The 10,669-nt window shown below is 33.0% G+C and overlaps 1 long non-coding RNA gene across 1 annotated transcript; it reads right to left on the bottom strand.

Moving 5' to 3' along the window:
* Nucleotides 1–5,777: 5,777 nt before the first annotated feature.
* On the bottom strand, nucleotides 5,778–6,527 carry LOC122000370. Its single transcript, XR_006117109.1, has 4 exons — nucleotides 6,485–6,527; nucleotides 6,251–6,351; nucleotides 5,891–5,926; nucleotides 5,778–5,808 (listed from the first exon to the last, which is right to left on the bottom strand). It is a non-coding gene; the product is annotated as an uncharacterized LOC122000370 (long non-coding RNA).
* Between the last annotated feature and the right edge of the window lie 4,142 nt (nucleotides 6,528–10,669).

Here is a 10,669-nt window from a genome sequence, read left to right as displayed (position 1 = left end):
AAGATTGAGACAATGACCTTCAGTATTAGTCTCGTTATCTAAATTATTAAAAAAAAATATTATTAATTAATTAAATTTGATTTTCTTTTAAATTTTAAGTTACTTAATTACCCGTATCAAGTAAAAAGATATATAAATAGGCATATCTCATTGTACTGATTGAGATGGCGCTCATAGTGACTGAAGGATTTGAAAACTAAGAAATAAGTTATTTATATTAAATATTCTTCTTTTTGCTAGATTCAATCTCATCATCCCTTCGGAATGGAAAAAGAATTTCACGTTTTCCTTCGAAAATGAATACTTATAAAAGTCATATTAATTGTTATTTTCTCCGGATCTATGAGAAAAGAGTGAAAAAAAAAGGCTCTAATAGAGTTTAGCGACTTTTTAATCTACTTCAATTGGTTAATGAGGTAACCTGTGTCTTTTAATTTTTGGTATCTTTTTTTTTATTGTTTAGTTAATTAATTTAATAATATATATTAGTTTTTTTCACGGTACAAATTCATAAATCGGGTGTAATCGAGATTACTTCATTGTTGCTTAATTGACTTAAGAATATGGAAGACTAAAAGATGATTCTACAAAGTTAGGTACTCATTAAACAATGACTCCTAAATATTTGTCAACTCTCAAAAGAGAAAAAAACAAAGAAAAAATATTAATTCAAAGCTAGGTAAGTGATATTGATAAATATTTTGCAAGCGATAATAAAATATTGATAGAAGAAATAACTAATAATTTTATGAAGGTGGATCCAGAACTTCATCAATCTGCGAAGGAGAATGACAGTAAAGAAGTAAGTCAATCTCTTATTGCAAATGAATTTAATGATGAAGATAATGTTAATATTATGAAAGTTTTTTAATATGAAAATAAAAACATAGATGATTTATTTCTCTTGAATATTCATGATTCATGAAATTAATATAAAATTGGTCAAAAGACGAGGGACTTCTTAGTTGAAAAGGAATTAGAATTGATGGTTAAAATTGGTCTATAAAAGTTTTAAATGTAAAATATTATTCAATTATATTAAATTGTACTCCAAATGCAAGGTGTGAAGAATAAATGTCTTTTTATAATATATTGTGTGAATGATTAAACAAATTCTATAGTGGTAGAATAATATTGATAGCACTTTTAGGGTAGATGATACATTAAGACATAGACTTTTTATCAAACTAAAAAAGAAATCTTAAGCTTGATATTAATGATATAAGAGGTCAAGGGTATGTCAATGGTTCAAATATGAAAGGAAAGCATGATATATAGAGGAGATTACTTGAAATAAATCTTAGAACTTTTATACTTCATGTGGATGTCATAGCCTTAACTTGACATTATATGATATGACAAATTATTGTCCCAAAGTTATGTCATTGTTTGGAGTAATACAACATCTTTATATATTATTCTCCTCCAAGCAATGGAAAATTTTCAACAATCATGTGTAAGGTCCAACATCTACGCTAAGCCACTATCATAGACACATTGGGAAAGTTATATCGAAAGTGTGAAACCTATAAAAAAGAACATTAAAAATCAGAGATAGTTTGATTGATTTGGCAAACATACATGAGTGAGGATCCTAAAACAAAGAGGGAAGCTAAGTCCTTAGCAATGTATAAACTTGAGAATTTTGAATTCTTATTTGTCATAGTAATTTGATATAAGTTGTTATATGTAATCAACATTGTGAGTAAACTTCTCCAACATATCGATGTTGCTATTAAATAGTTAAAAAGGCTTATCTTGACTTTTGAATATTATAGAGAATCTGAATTTGATAAGGAAATGATGGATGCTAAACCTAAGAAAAATATATTATTCAAAGAAATGTGGCATTTGATGAATGTGATTGTAGTGAGATAACACAACTGAAGAATATTTCAAAGTTAATCATCTGCTCTTTTTAATGAGTCAATTTATTTCTTCACTACAAACTTGATTTGAACAATTTTAAAAGTATGAAGAAACTTAAAGGTTTTTATTTAATTTGGAGAGGTTAAGATATGTTGTTGATGATAATTTATTGAGATCTTATAAAAAATTTCGAACAATCTTTGAGGCATAATGGTGTTAGGATACTCTGGGCGCTAGATGAGGGTGATTAGCTCTAATCGCTTCATTAATGATGATTTACAATAGAAAAACTCTAAGCAATTCTAACACCTGGATTTTATATGATATCCACCTCCTTGAGGTGACTAATCTAAGGATCCACACAGTATACATACTCCACTATACAGAATACTCCTTCTCATAAATAATTCAGAGATGGAGAAACCTCATACAATCTTACAATAAGAAAGTACAATAAGGAAATGAATACATAATTCAATAAACACCTTACTTAATCTCTTGTAACTTGTAGATATTTCTTGATCATTGAAAAGTGCAGCAACACTTATCTTCCAAGAGCTCAAGAACTGACAGAGAGTATGCGGGAGAGATATGAGAGAGTTGAACCTTCAAAGCTTCACGAAAACCCTTTCCTAGGGTTCTTTAACTCCACCCAATCGATTCAACTTTTCCTTAATTAATTGTCACGTCATCCAACCATTCAAACACATGCATAATGACTCTTTTTTCGAACCCTAATCTATTGGTGAGTCATCCCAATTGATTCACAAGGTTTTAATTGATTACCCAATCGATTCCACAACTCTCTGTTCGCTCGTAAAAAGGCCTTAATCGATTAAGACTTCTTAATTGATTGTCTCAATCGATTTTTCGTTCTCGCAACGAAACACTTCCTAATCAATTGTCCTGATCAATTAGTAGTGGATGAATTGATTGGGGCAATCAATTCAGCCATTGTTTTTGGGATTTCTCTTCATGAAGCTCCCAATCAATTAGAAATCTACCCTAATCGATTAGCCTAATTGATTAGGCTCGACCTAATCAATTGACCAATCAATCTGAGCCCTTTCTGTATTCTCACAAGAACCTTCTAATGGATTAGTTTAGGGTCAAACGATTGCACCGATCTATTGCCCAACTCTAACTTCCTTAAATCAAGTCAAGAGTTTTCTTACTCAACATCCAGTCAACCATGACTTGTTGAGAGTTATCCATCAAGTGTTTGATCAACCTTTGACTAACTTAGACTTTGACAACTTCTCGTTAGACTTTTGATCATTGAGTGTAATCCTCTTTAATCCACTTGGATTTTTCTTTTGTCTAACCATAATTAGGATTTTTCTCTTACCAATGTGCGATCCTCCTTGACCTACTTGGATTTTTCTTTACTTAACCACAGTTAGGACTTCCCTTTATCAACATGCGGTCCTTCTTGTGACCCACTTGGACTTTCCTTTACTTAACTACAGTTAGGACTTTCCTTTACCAATGTGTGGTCCTCCTTAATCCACTTGAACTTTTCTTGCGTAACCATAGTTAGGACTTTTCTTTGTCAACATGCGGTCCTTCTTGACCCACTTGGACTTTCCTTTGTCTAACCATAGTTAGGAATTTGTCTTGCCTAACTTCTAGTTAGGACTTTACCTTGTCTAACCTCCAGTTAGAACTTTACCCATGCCTAACTCTCGAGTTAGGGCTTTACCTTGTCTAACCTCCATTTAAGACTTTCCTAATCAAGTATCCGGTCCTCCATGACCTACTTGACTTCTCCTCACATATTATCCCACATATTGTCCAAACATCGAAACTCAAATTCGAATCCACTTGAGCTTAGTCAAACTGGTCAACCTTGACCTGAGGGTGATTGCACCAATAATCTTCCATTTTTTGATGTTTGACAATATATTTAAGTTAGGCTAACTCATATTAGCTCAACTCTATTATTCATCCCATGCCAAAGCATGAATATGAGTTTTTAACTTAAACCCCACATTTTCTCCTCCTTTGACACACATCAAAAACTCTTCACCTTAAGAGTCCATTTGGTCAAAGAAAATGCAATGAAAGTCTCGTACCTTTCATTGTATCCAATGCTCAACCTTGAGTATATATCCATTACAATGAAGATTCTCAATCTTCCATTGTCACCTTAATAAAAATTTAAATCATGTCTTTAAGGAAGACCCCCCTCAAAATATACTCCAAACTTCTATTAGTGTACTAACAATGACTTAGAGTTTTTGAACCTTTAGGAAATCCAAAATTGAAGTTGTGAGGTTAAAATTTCAACTTTGAATCTAAACTTCCTCCAAAATTCTAAATTAGTCTCCTTTAACTAATCATTTCTTATTTTCATCAAGAAAATTATCCTTAAATACTTATCAAGATATTTTAAGGTTAGGAAGGGTTAACTCGACTAAACGTGGCTTAATATATTGAAATCAGATCAATTAAACTAAAATCAACATTCTTAATCAATTGGCTTCAACTATCCATCGATTACAACCTCTCTTAATCGATTGAAGTTGGGATTCAATCGATCACTGCGTGTTAATTGATTGTCCTAATCGATTAGTATCTCTTAATTGATCACTTGATCAATTCTGCGAGCTTTTGTGCTCACGAAAATCGCTCCAATCGATTGGGGTGTGGTAATCGTTTAACCCAATCGATTACCATAACTGAATTTCTGATTTTGATTTCAAATCAAATTTTAGAAATATAAAAATAATTCTACAAAATTCTAGAAATCATAAAACTTTGGATAGACGTCTATCTGAAAATTGACAATAGACTTCGCATATTATCCGAAGTAATAGGTACATATTTACCGAAGTAGACGCACGTGAAGTAAAAGGGTTAATTTTTTACTTCGGCACACGATTACCGAAGTCTATCACCGGTCCAAAACCGGTTCAAAATCAGACCGTTTTTGAAGTAAAAAAGCGCTATTACTTCATCAAGACCAGTAAAAATACCGAAGTAGTTGATGATATATTACTGCATAGGTTACATTGTATGACAAAGTTTAAAGGAGTTACGACTTCACAATTTTTTATATTATGGTGTAGTAAATATTTAATATTACTTCTGCATATTTTAGCTTGATCGAAGTAATTGTTATTGTATTACTTCTGTAGGAAAGCATATTTTACTACACGTCAACAATTTAAGTTAGCGCAGTAATACATACGAACGACTTCAACAATTTTAATCACGTGGCGAAGTCTTATGTGTTGTATTACTTCATCATTTGTATTTATAGTATCGAAGTAGTTGACTATATTTTACTACAATACAAATTTAATTGATAAAAGTGTATATCATAATATTTTACTATAACACAATAGTTTTCATCACTAAAATTGAACAAATATATCACAAATATCTATCAAATATAATCCAAAAGTGTATTCATAAAAGAAATGTTTAACCATAACCCAAAAACTTTTATATCCATAAATCTCTAAATACAATCTAAAATTTGTATCATAGCCTACACTTAGGCACCCACATAGAAATAAACGAATTCACTCCATTCACTTCTGACTTCATCATACTGAGATTGATTGTAACACTGTTTGTTTTTTTTATGCTGCAAACTGAATCATTAACAAAAGTTTGAGTATCAATGAAAAATGACTTAATATTTTATAAAGAAAATATTTCATAAAAAAAATATTCACCTTCCTCTCCAATTGTGGATATTCATCCAAGACTATCTCTTTCATTTATCGCATCACACAATATCCACATTCAACGTCACCATTTTGTTTAAGATTACCCTAATGAAATTGAAAATGTCATGCAAGAAGTCACAATCCAAATAATAAGAATTATTAATTGATGTCTAAATACATAGTCACAATACGTACTGTCAATTATTTAAAACTTGGTCCTTTTGAAATACCCCTTGATGCATTGTATATCTTGACCCCACTACATTGTAAAAAATAGAAAATTATTTTTTCAACCTATAATAAATTGAATGCATTCAAAATCAGCATAAGTTACTACTTACTTGGTCACAATAGTTTGCCAAGCATGATCTCGATTTCTGTTACTCAAAGTATCCAATAAATATATCATATTTTGATTTTCAAATATATCATATTCTGATTTTCATTAAGAGAACTCCGGAACAATCATTACAAAATTGGGTAAGTAGAAGGTAGACAAACCTGAGGAAGTACAACTCAAGGTACTATAGACAACCCATATTGAATAATCATACTCGAGTCCTAGTAACATAGTTACATTTTATATCTTAATAGCAAGGAAACAAAGAAGTTAAACACAAACAACAAAAATATCAGAAAAAGTTAACAAACATAAAGAAAAAAAAAAACAAAAAGTAATTATGTTCCAAATATGGAGTCACCTATCAAATATAAGAGCTCTCATAGGGCTTTCTGAGGTATCCTTTGGAGGAGGAATCCTTGTTATAATAACATTTAAAATTTCAGTTATACCAATACCCTCCTATAAACAGATCAACACGAGGTTAAGTGATCTACATTTCTCATTGAAAAGAGCATGGGACATCCTACTATGCCCAACAAATAATTATGACTTTTTATGATCAAATAATCAGTTCAGACACAAACAAACAAACCTTTGCTGAACAGTGAATCGCATTACTGCAGTCTAGCCTAATAATCTGCAAAAGGAGAATATTAGAGATCATAGGTAAAGGGTAGAGAAGGTTGTATTAGAGTAGTATCTGGAAAGTTCATTATAGGTAACAAACTTACTGAGGACAAGATTTAAGTATGAGAAACAAGCATTCCTTCACAAACCTCTTCAATCTCCTGTGCAATACGATCAGGTTTAGCACCTGGTAGATCTATTTTATTCAAAACCTACATCAAGATAAATACATTTTTTTTCTGATTATGAACCTCAAATCAAGTGCATGTAAAACAATAATCAACAGAAAATTCAATTAAAACTAAAAATTAATTATCTATAAGGATAACTTCTTTTTTTAAGGAAAAAAAATCAATCTTGAAGGATAATTTGTTGTTGCCTGATCTTAGAGATTTGACAAGCATCCAAGAAAGTCACAATTTCAAACATTTGTTGATCATTCTTGAATAGACGCTGAATACAGAAGTTTGAAGGAGGCCACTTGCCCAAGAACGTAGTTCTTATCATCATAGCCATAGCTAATCGCTTTAACTAGTTAGTACCTCTTTTATCTATTATATGAAGTCAAAATAATATAAGCAGAGTTGTCTACTGGGAAACAAGAATAACAAGAAGTGAAATTATAAGAAAAAATTTTGGAGAGAAATCATGTTCTTTTTTAGAGCTTATTGATGATATGAAACACTTAAAAAGATAGCCTAAGTGTCTACATGGGATGACAATTGGAAACTGGTCTAAAAGATGAGTGTTAGAAAGTTGAGAGGACCAATGACGAACTAAGTTGCTTAAGCCAGATTAAGATGTTCCTAAGATGACCTTCACAAGATTGGTGTTACACTACTACGTAGCAGTAGAGGATCCCAAATTACAAGTTCTTGTATCCTGCATGAAAGAATACCTCAGAAGGTTCTCAGAATTCTTCCTCCAATGCGGAAGTCAATCTAACTTAGTGGGGAGAAGTCAACCTAATTAAAACAAGTATAAAAAAGAATGAAAGTTATAAGCTTAGGGAGTATGTTCTTGCAAGGGCACATATGGAAAACTCCACATCGATTTGGTTGATGGATTGACAATCAAAGAGCTTCTAGTTGCAAGCTAGAAAAAAACAGCAATGTAGTGAATGGGTTTAATGAGAAATTACAGTTGGAAGATTTAAGAGATTTAGTAATGCTGACTTCCAATCTATGTAGTAATGCCAAACTATGACCGTATAGAATTATTCTACTGCCTGAAAAATACACCACTTAGGCAGCGTTTAGCTTCGGTGGTCCTCCAAAAGATGAGGGTGGAGTCAAAGGACACCGGGTTCGAATGTTTGCGTCGGGCGAAAAAACAAGTAGAGGGCGCAAGGCTAAAAATGATGAAGAAGACCTAAACGGCACACGACAAAAAAAACAATAGTTAGGATCGGTTAGAGACAAGGCAACAGAGAGGAAAGGAAAAGAAATCTAACGGCAAGGTAGAGAGGCAAGGAAAGAAGAGGTCGAAGAGGGAACAAACCTAGTTCTGTAGAGAGGAAAGGATCTTTGTGCGTTCTGGGGAACAACTCGAAGACCGCGGGCTGGGTGAAGAAGATTTGATGTCGGGGGAGTCGAAGGTCGCCGGCGGTGAGTGGAAGGCTGCTGGGGGAGTCGAAGGTTGTCGAGTGGAGTTGAATCGTGCGTCGGGCGGGAAAACATGAAGAGGGCACAAGGAGAAAAAACGCGAAGAATATAGAAGGAGACAGAGGGCACACGGTGGGAGAAAAGTAAAGTAATTAGGGTTCCTGCATGGGAAAAAAATAAACCGACCGGTTCAGCTAATATTTTACAAGTTATAACTTATTACTTCAACATTTAGACATATAGTTTAATTTTATGACTTATTACTTCATCAAATATATATCACGAAGTAAAATATTAGATAAAATTAGAAGTAAAATTCGTATTTTTTAATCTATGAAGTCTAAAATAGTATTTACTATATTAAATTTCGTACCGAAGTTAATTGTAATATATTACTTCATAATTATTGATTGTCGAAGTAAACAGTAGCGAAGTCTATTGTCGATTTTCACATAGTGGACATTACTTATGCAATATACTATCATAGAAAAATAGTTTTCTAAAAAAGTATCTGTCATTTTTAAAAATTGATATAAAATTGAAAACTTCAATATTTCACTCTACTTTGAATCCAACTAATCAATGATGATTCCTATCAAAAGATAGACTTCACCAAGGTTTTACAAAATAATTTTGAAATGATTTTCAAAATAAATTCCCATGCACTTGCTTTCCTAATGATTTGACTTCACATAATCTTATGTTTTGATGATATTAAAACTCTAAAAAGCTACACTAAATTAACATATTGAGTTTTGTTCATCTTCCTAATATCTCACTTATATCTAATGTGTCTCAAATACAAACAAGCCAACCTTATGATTTTTGTGAGATGTAACAAAGGTTTTTCCTAAAACTAAGGGATCATGTATACCTAACTAGGCAATTTAAACTTTGATCATCCAACTTAGGATGTCAATTGATATCATTGTCTTTAATTACAAGGAATTAAAATTTATGCATAAACATGATCATGACATACATTAAATGCATTGTTTCAAAAATAAATCTATCATATCTAAATGATGTGTGTATGACATGGTGTGTGACATTTTTCATAACAATATGAATGCAAAGACAATGATGTCATGACAAGTGATAGAGTACACAATACATGATAATTTTAACATAAATAAAATACTTAGATTATCTATCTAAGTATCACTAACTAATCGCTAAGTTTAAAATTAACCTAAGTTAGCCCTTCTTTCTCAAGAAAATGTTGAAATCTCAACTTGATATTTCTTTAACTTCTATCCTAGTTGTGCTAATTTGATCAAGCTCAATTCTTGATATTTTATTGGCACATTCTTACTCTTCCACAGAGTAAAACTCAATTTTTCATTTTCAAGGTGTAACAATACCTTGAAAATGCCCCTAAAGTGTCAATTTTATCATGGTTAGGTTAACTACTCTTTCAATTAGAATTGACACTCTCTAAACTCATCTAGGAAGTAGAGAATGCACTCTTAGGAACTCAAAACCTATTAGTACTCTTTCAGTATTTTAGGTACTCATTAGGGATAACTTTCCTAGAAACCTTTCTAGTGTAGGATTGAAAGACTAGAGGGCAGGAGGGTGAATAGCGCTCGTGACTTTCACGTTTATTTTAAAACAATCGAGTAATACGTAGTGGAAAAATAAAAATAATACTAACACCAAGGTACTTGGTTTTGAGCTTGTGGTGACTCCTACTCTAAGGTCCACACTCGTTGAGTATTTACTTTAGGCAATCACTATCAATTTGAAATATTACAACTTTAAGTACAGTTAATTAAATGCAGTAAAATATACCAATGACTAAGATTAATAAACTTGGAGCTTCTGGTTATTGGAGTTGAGTTACAGCTTTGTCAGATCGTTCTTTAAGCAGCACACGGAAGAAGGATCACAAGTTTTTGAGTTCCTCTTGGCTACTGCTCGAACCAGACTTAAATAACCTGTTGAGGGCGCCTCCAAGCCCGCCGAAATCACAGCGTCGATAAGCTCCTGCATCTTCGCTGCTTATCCGCCTGAGGACGCCTCCAAGCTCCATGGAGGGCGCCCTCTCACCTTACTGCGAGGCGGTCGATCAAGTCACCCGAGGCGCCTCCAAGCTCTATGGAGGGCGCCTCGGGACTATTCATCCAAAGCTTTTCTTGTGTCATTTCCATCCTACAAGGCATGTTAGTCTACAATAAAGTATGCCCTGCAAAACAAAGTTAGTACAATAAAATAGATAAATAGAAAGTTATTTTGACAGTCTCTGGACTGTTCTGACTTCGAGTTTCGTCGAAACTCTAGGTCGAACCGACGCCTATTGTTCCCTCGCCAGGGAACGTGTCCTAACTTACGCCTCTCAAGAGAGTTTACCTGTTGCCAGATCAGTCCTCCAGACTGATTGGACTTTCTGCCTAGGTTGTCTAACTTCAACTAGGACTTTCCATCACCTAGGGTTGCCACCCCATAGGACCTAGGGTTACCACCCCTAGGGTTTTGCACCTATCTAGAATCCACTAGAACTTTTGCCTAAGACAACTTAGGACTTTCTTACAAACTCAACAATC

Source organism: Zingiber officinale, chromosome 7A, assembly GCF_018446385.1.
Source record: "Zingiber officinale cultivar Zhangliang chromosome 7A, Zo_v1.1, whole genome shotgun sequence".
In the NCBI taxonomy this organism is placed as follows: domain Eukaryota; kingdom Viridiplantae; phylum Streptophyta; class Magnoliopsida; order Zingiberales; family Zingiberaceae; genus Zingiber; species Zingiber officinale.
This window is presented reverse-complemented; position numbering and strand designations above follow the sequence as displayed.